This window comes from Mytilus galloprovincialis, chromosome 6 (genome assembly GCF_965363235.1).
Source record: "Mytilus galloprovincialis chromosome 6, xbMytGall1.hap1.1, whole genome shotgun sequence".
Classification (NCBI taxonomy): Eukaryota; Metazoa; Mollusca; class Bivalvia; order Mytilida; family Mytilidae; genus Mytilus; species Mytilus galloprovincialis.
Window position 1 is genome coordinate 18384097 of NC_134843.1, and position 8981 is coordinate 18393077.

The following is an 8981-nucleotide window of genomic DNA, read 5'->3' on the forward strand; positions in this document are numbered from 1 at the left end:
TTAAATATGATAAAAAAAAAAATGACCACAACTTGATAAACAAGTATTAGAAAATTCTATTGAAACTTTTTCAAAATTTGTAGTAGAAATAAATTCTTAAACTGAATCAAGGATGCTTATCAATCAGGATATTTCAAAACTTATTTTTATTCCATTTTTATACAGAATGCATTGTAAATTCAACCTATTAGGGGAGATAACTCATACATTAATGAACACAATTTTCTAGCCTTTAAATTAAACCCTTATAATTTTTGACAAAAATCTAATGAAGCATAAACAAATTCCTGCGAATGATGATATTTTCTTTGGATTTTTTGAGAATTTCTTCCCTTTTCTGGTAAAATAAGCCATAGAAAATTGCCTTGAATGTTAACCCCAACCAATGAAGGGGAGATGAGGAAAAAAAGACTGATTAAGCACCCCCTTTTTCAATGGGTTTAACACCCCTAAAGCCTCCTCCAAAAGTTGTAGGATTTTCCCATGGACTTGTTTTATGTTGTTCATGGATTTTTTTAGCAACAATTTAGTATAATATTCAATTTTTTTTCCTTTTAGTATATCATATATCTAAGAAATTACTGGTAATTAGTAACGCAGTAATAAATTCAAAGATATAGAAAAAGTCTAGTATATAAGAATTAAACACATTTACAATAATTTTGATTGTTTTGAAAGTTACAACATCATCTATAAAAACTTCAAATCAATGAGAATAAAGTGTAATAATGCTTACCAGTAAGTAAAACTACTAGATCCTTCAATTCTAATACACAAGCTTGGTCTTTGTAATCCCAGCAATCTTCTCTCAATTGCTTCTTCAAACTTTCCACATAATAATATCAAATAACAATGACGAACAATTAAATCGTCAGGCTACACTCTCCCCCGCATATTAGATCCAGTTACTGTCCAATTTCCTAAAAGAGCTCATATAGCTATCATATTCCTTCCGAAATAGATAAGTTCAAATAGATATTCCAAAAATCATTAGAAGTATTGCCGGCAAGTCCAAACCTGTAATGTTAGACAAAAGATCAATACTATATTGACCAGCCCATGCCAAATAATCAAAACTATCTTTGTGCTTTAGAACTCCTCTCTTTCATAGGCCAATGGCACGAAATAAAGGCTATCTGCTTCGTCAGTTTGTTATAGTTTGTCCAATATACCGTTGAGCTTGTACCGAATCAATAATCCTACAAAGATACAAAACATAACTGGCTCCATTCAAAGAATTCAGTTTATCACAGTATTTTTTTCAATTAATCAATTTCTGCTTGGTGTCTGATAGATGAATTATTAATGTATCTGATTATAAATGACGAGTACATTAATGAATTCATGCAATTTGAACAGTAAAAAAACATTTTTTCAGGGTAGTTCATTGATTTCTGCATTACTGATTTTCCAATGACAATTATTCCGATAACAATTATTCCTCTTTAGTGGGATAACAAATTAAACGTTTATATGTGATTGACTAAACTCTGTAGGTGCACTTAATAAGTTAGAAACTAATTTCACATCAGCTTTATCAAACTTTAAAATAATTTTGTATTGACAAACTTTCACATCATCAGCTTTATAGAACTTGACAATCATTTTGTACTGACCAACTCTTTAATTTCACATTTTTAATCAGTTTCAAAATTGGTTGATTTTATTGTATAAATTTTATAAAGTGTTGCTCATTATTTTCAAATATAATTGATCGATTTTCCAAATATTCAAAGATGTTTTTGTATATGACCTTCAACATCACAGTTCTCATGTTGCACCTATTGTATCATGTTTGCACACAATGAACAATGAAAACCAGACTTCTTACAGGTCTTCTATGAGATTAAACACTTTTTTTAGATATCGTTTGTCATAATGCATGTCCTTATGCTTAAAGATTCACAAAACATTCACATCAATAGGTGCACAGAAAATTAAGTTTTATTGGAGGGATATTAAATTCATACCTCAGGGGGAGGGTTGAAATCTCAAGAAACACGTTAACCCCGCTGCATTTTTTGTGTCTGTCCTGAGTCAGGAGCCTCTGGCCTTTCATGGTCTTTTTATTTGAGTTTCTTCTGTTATTTTGGAGTTTAGTATGACATCAATTATCCCTAAACTAGTACATATTTTTGTTTTGGGGCATCTATTAGGCACACCTCCCGCTGCAGGATTTGGTTGTTTTCTGCTTTTTAATCAGGTTGTTTTATATTTGGCACATTCCCAATTTTTATTCTAAATTTTATTCTGGATATTAATAAGTAAGAATGTAGGTGTATATATGCTACTGAGGCAGTAACCGTAATGACACAAAAACAACAAAATACTACTATCGATAAATTTAGCTTTCTACAATAAACAAATTCTATACTGAATTTGTCAAGTTCTAAATGTTCCTGGGTCTAGAACAATTACATGCCATCAATAACAATTCCCTAATTGACAATAACATTAAGATTTAGCAAAAGACATTAACCACTGATAACGTTCCAGACTTGGATAAAACTATATATATAACATTGTATGCTGTGTCTGATCATGGAAGTATTATATTAATATAATACTTCCATGGTCTGATGTTTGTCAGATTTATAGTTTATATACATGTCTTTCTTTGTTGTGATTCTATACTAATGCTTCAGGTAAGGGTGAAGGTTGGCACCTATTAAAACAATTAAACCTGCTACAGTTGTTTGCACCTGTCCTAAGTGAGGAACCTGAAGTTCAGGGGTTGTCGTTTGAATGATTTTACACTTTTCATTTTTGGGGCCGTTTATAGCTTGCTGTTCAGTGTGAGACTAGGCTCTATGTTGAAGACCGTACTTTGAACTATAATGGTATACTTTAACAAATTGTGACTTAGATGGAGAGTTGTCTCATTGGCACTCATTTCGACATCTTCTTATATCTATGTACTCATATATATATGTGTATGTTGTATATTCAAGAAAGATACTTCAATTATAGTATAAATTCTGTAATAACCATTAGATCAAAGGCTTTCAATAAAATGTCTATATCTTCTCTGGTTTCTAAATGTTATTTGATCAGGTAATCATCAATATGGCAAATTGACATCAGATATAGGAGAAAGTATGATATTTTTTTTTAATTTGCAAAAATTAGGCATACTGGGACTTCAACATTTCTACAAATATTGATATCCGCCATTTACTTCATAAAGTAGTCAAGTTTGGAGTAATGCAATTTATACAATTTAAGCGTTTTGATGTCAGAACAAATGCTAGTGGAAAAGCCTTTATCAGTTAGACTGGAGTAAGTTATGAGCCAAATAACCAATCAAGAAGTGTAATTAATGTCTCTGTCCTAGAAATCAAATCAAAGCATAAGGTATCATGCCATGATTAATCAATGTATTGATGTTGTCTTTTAGCTGTATTTACATGAGTTAGCTATACTGCACAGATAAACTCTATCAAAGATGGTCATAATGTCAAAATCAGACCTCTGATGTCAAAATTCTGACCACAGATGCAAAAATTTGACCACTGATGTCAAAATCTGACCACTGGTGTAAAATCTTACCACTAGTGTAAAATCTTACCACTAGTGTAAAAATCTGACCACTGATGTCAAAATCTACACTGATGTCAAAATCTGACCACTGATGTCAAAATCTGACCACTGATATCAAAATCTGACCATTGGTGTAAAAATCAGACCACTGGTGTCAAAATCGGACCACTGATGTCAAAATCTGACCACTGTCAAAATCTTACCACTGATGTCAAAATTCTGACCACAGATGCAAAAATCTGACCACTGAAGTCAAAATCTGACCACTGGTGTAAAATCTTACCACTAGTGTAACCAGATGCTCCGCAGGGCGCAGCTTTATAAGACCGCAGAGGTTGAACCCTGAACGGTTGGGGCAAGTATGGACACAACATTCAAGCTGGATTCAGCTCTAAATTTGGATTGTGATTAAAAAGTTGACACAGCATAGGTTTCTGACACAGAATGAATGTGGTCTAATGCACTTAACATTTTTGTTTTGCCTTTCACAATGCTGTTGAATATTAATCCTCTTAAAAATATGTTTCAAGAAATTATCTTTTTATTTATGCTTGTTATCACTGAATGGTAAAGATTGTTTTAATTTATCAGTTGGTAGTAAAAGTGAATATACATTGTATGTATAAAACAATGATTTAAGTTGACTCAACTACTATTCTGGACAAAGAAAGATAACTCCAATCATTTGAAAATTTCTTGCTAATGCACAATATTGTGCAATTAGATATTTCTGGCTATTGCGCAATACTGTGCAATTGAAAATATTTGCTATTGCACAATACTGTGCAATTGAAGATTTCTTGCTATTGCGCAATACTGAGCAATTGAAAATTTCTTGCTATTGCACAATACTGTGGAATTGAAGATTTCTTGCTATTGCTGAATACTGTGCAATTGAATATTTCTTGCTATTGCACAATACTTAATATAATAATTTTGAATCCTGATTTGAACCAACTTGAAAACTGGGCCCATAAACAAAACTCTAAGTACATGTTTAGATTCAGCATATCAAAAAATCAAATTTAGTTTAATTTTGGACCCTTTGGACTTTAATGTAGACCAATTTGAAAACGGGACCAAAAATTAAGAATCTACATACACAGTTAGATAAGGCATATCAAAGAACCCCAATTATTTAATTTTTGATGAAATCAAACAAAGTTAAATTTTGGACCCCGATTTGGACCAACTTGAAAACTGGGCCAATAATCAAAAATCTAAGTACATTTTTAGATTCAACATATAAAAAGAACCCCAAGGATTCAATTTTTGATGAAATCAAACAAAGTTCAATTTTGGACCCTTTGGGCCCCTTATTCCTAAACTGTTGGGACCAAAACTCCCAAAATCAAACCCAACCTTCCTTTTATGGTCATAAACCTTGTGTTTAAATTTCATAGATTTCTATTTACTTATACTTAAGTTATGGTGCGAAAACCAAGAATAATGCTTATTTGGGCCCCTTTTTGGCCCCTAATTCCTAAACTATTGGGACCTCAACTCCCAAAATCAATCCCAACCTTCCTTTTGTGGTCATAAACCTTGTGTTTAAATTTCACTGATTTCTATTTACTTATACTAAAGTTATTGTGTGAAAACCAAGAATAATGCTTATTTGGGCCCTTTTTTGGCCCCTAATTCCTAAACTGTTGGAACCAAAACTCCCAAAATCAATCCCAACCTTCCTTTTGTGGTCATAAACCTTGTGTCAAAATTTCATAGATTTCTATTCACTTAAACTAAAGTTATAGTGCGAAAACCAAGAAAATGCTTATTTGGGCCCTTTTTGGCCCCTAATTCCTAACATGTTGGGACCAAAACTCCCAAAATCAATCCCAACCTTCCTTTTGTGGTCATAAACCTTGTGTCAAAATTTCATAGATTTCTATTCACTTTTACTAAAGTTAGAGTGCGAAAACTAAAAGTATTCGGACGACGACGACGACGCCAACGTGATAGCAATGTACGACGAAAAATTAAAATTTTTGCGGTCGTATAAAAATCTTACCACTGATGTCAAAATCTACACTGATGTCAAAATCTGACCACTGATGTCAAAATCTGACCACTGATATCAAAATCTGACCACTGTCAAAATTTCACCACTGATGTCTAAATTCAACAGTGCCCCTTACCAAAAGTGATAACAAGTTGGATGGCTGAATCAAAAATCTCCTACTGACTCATTCAAGGCAAGGGCACCTTAAAACAGGTCCATATTTTAACTTGTTTATCTCAATTTGAAGACTTCTTTTAGCGAATTCATTGCTAACACTCAGTCTGCATGCAGTAATCCCTGTTCTTTTAAGTACATAATTGTCAAATTTAACAGTACACAGGGAAAGGCTGTGGATTTTTTTTTTATAAAATTTCCACAACAACAAAAACAAACATAATCCTTAAATTTTGACAGTTAATAAAAAAAAATGGTATAACAGTTTAAAGTGTGCAGCTATTCATATATATTATGTAATTTATACAAATGAAGTATAATGACTTGTACTTGAGAAGTATTTTCATAATTGTCATATGCTTTTGGTTAAAATTCTTTTTCCTGTACTTCATCTCTTAATATTGTGTAAAACTCATTGGTCATTAAAGAAAAATATGAAATAGATGACTTTAAAACGAAATTCTAAATACCGAATCAAAGGCAACACAAAAAATGTTATATAATTATATACTGTAAATTCAGAAATTATTGTGAGGTTTTTATTAATGGGAATAATGTGACTAGGTGAGTATTGCAATAATAAGAACTCGCATTCTGGTATCTTATACACAGTGGCAGATCCAGAGGGGGGGTTCCGGGGGTTGGAACCCCCCCCCCCTTTTTTTTTGGCCGATCAATGCATTTGAATGGGTACATATAGTTGTAACCCCCCTTTATCCTGGGTTGGGACACCCCCCCCTTTTTCAAATGGCTGGATCCGCCCCTGATACATATTTCTGTAAGTAGATTTTCTCAACATCACAATAATTTATTTTGTATTTTTGTCACTTCTTCATAAATCGTAATTATAATAAATGCACCCAATGATTTCTGAATTAACAGTACAGTCATATTACCATCTTGGCTACCATTATTTAGCCCGAGTTTATCTTTTTTCCTGAACAGCACCTTTGTAGCCACATTCATATTACCTAAAACAAGAAATTGATTTTTAATAAACACTTATGTGTGAAACTGTCATAAAAATTTAACACATTTCTGTCAATCAATGATGTAATTGTCATCAACTTGATATATTATTTAGAATCATATATAGAGGCAGATCAAGAAAACTTTCACTGGGGGTGGGGGTCTTACCAAAACAAACTTTCAAAACATTTCATTATTATTTAGTTATATATTAAGGTCATTTAAGGTTGCAACAAAACACATGGTAAATTAACACATGGTATACAAAAGTAGTTCCAATTTCATTATCTTGAAATGCTTTGATGGTTTTGTGGTAGAATGATTGCCTAAAGTGCTGGAGGTCTACAGTTCTAAGTCCTCAGTGTTAAACCAAAGACTTGAAAAATGGTAATTTCTGCTTCTCCATTCAGCATACATATGCTAAGGGACTAAGAGCAAAAACAGCAGTTTACATATAATTAGAGTCAGTCAATAATGTGTCCTGGTAGTTCTACATGTCTTCCTGGAGAAATTTAGCTTAATATGACCTAGCTCTTTAAACATATAACTCATAATGTCAGTCTTGTAAACAGCAGGTTTTTCTGTTCATATCACATTACCATATTTTCATTCTGAAAACGTATCAAATTTGCCACTGGACTTTGAACTGTCATCTATCATCATCAGTTTTCTTTGATATCTGCAAGCAAAAGTGTAAAACATCATATCAAGGTATGAGTGTAAACATATTGCACCTGCATCAGTGATATGCAATTTAGTCATTTTTTGTCTACCAGGTTCTTGCATGTTAAAAGATTTTTGGGAACATGAGCTAACTAAATATAATCTTAGATTTGCTCATTTTGGCATCTGAGTGCTGTTTTGCAAACAATTTTAGAATGACACAGATGTTTGGATAATCAAACTTGTTGCATTTCCTTATGCCTTCGGCTGCTGAATTTTTCAATGTCTCTATGTATTTTGCCAAAACTTCAATCAAATTTCAAATTTTAACGTTTGAAGAATTTGAAAGACTACTTACAAGTCTAAAAGATCGAGACATATATATATATGACACATACAAACACATGATAGACAAGTCAATATGCTTAAAAAAAATTGACAGTAATGGTTAGAAATAATATCAGAGAGGAATTTGTCATTTTTATTTCAAAGAAAATGGACCATAAAATACTGTTAGACATATCTCCTTCATTATGTCACTGTGGATCTGCAACTCTTTTCACAAAATATGTTGTGTAAAATTGATCGTAAATTATACTGAGATGAGTGTACGACTTACAAGTTTTTTTTGTGAAATGAGCCACAGAATTTTTATATGTAGTTGGATATTTAAAATTTTTAATTTACCCCTAAAAAAATCAACAATTTATATTTAACCTAAAAAAAAATCAAATTGGTTTGAATTACACTCAAATGAATGCAGTCACTTAGCCATGGGAACAGTTTATCGAACATGTCAATATATATATATATATATATATATATATATATATATAATGTTCCTGCTTTACAGGCTTAGTTTACTCCTAGATTACATCTATGGTTTACTTAAAGTTAACAGCGCCATGGGAGATAACTCTATATTGCAAATTATACACTTTTCAGTATAAAGGATCCAAGGTGAAGCCTATTGCAACTGCTGTCACGAGAATAACTCACCTAGATTCGAACTCATAAAAATTCAAAGTCATTAATTTAAGTCCGCGGACAATGCAGTACATGTATGTTACCTAGTTAATCTGTAATTTCTACCTGCAGGCTGCAGTCAGAGAATCTGTAGTACAAGGAAGATAACTCTTCTTTTTATTTTGGCGGGAGACTATATACCGACTTTTTTTTTGTTAAGACCACTGTAATTTTCCAAAACAGAGACAAAGACATGTCGTAAAAATCTGAATGTTTTTAAGTGCATTGACTGCTACTTAACTACATTAAATAAATTTACCATTTTCCACGCATTTGTTTTATCTAATTTCTCTAATTTCAGATATGTCAGCTAGAAAAATATTGTGCTAACTGGTGCCTTAAAGTTAATAATAGAAAAACTAAAGTGATTATTTTTGATAAGGCTGGAAGAAAAATTCAGGCTGATTTCCTGCTTCAGAATAACTTGATTGATTGTGTGTCACATTAAAAATACTTATAGGTGTTCACTTTACTGCATCTGGAAGTTTTCATCTAGCTAAAACTGAACCATATAATAAGGCTCTTAAGGCCTATTATAAACTTAGAAAGAATTTTATAAATTTGTCTCCGGGAATAAAATCCTGTGTACATATTTTTGATCATACCC

At 32.1% G+C, this 8981-nt stretch overlaps 1 protein-coding gene across 1 annotated transcript in view; it reads right to left on the bottom strand.

Annotated features, from left to right (window-relative positions):
* The window catches only part of LOC143079113 (uncharacterized), an 82429-nt gene extending 75701 nt beyond the window's left edge, over positions 1-6728 (bottom strand). The window contains exons 1-2 of the mRNA XM_076254299.1: positions 6613-6728; positions 737-1199 (exon numbers count right to left, since the gene is read on the bottom strand). The gene's annotated coding sequence lies outside the window, so the exon portion shown is untranslated. The remainder of the gene's footprint in view (positions 1-736; positions 1200-6612) is intronic.
* Between the last annotated feature and the right edge of the window lie 2253 nt (positions 6729-8981).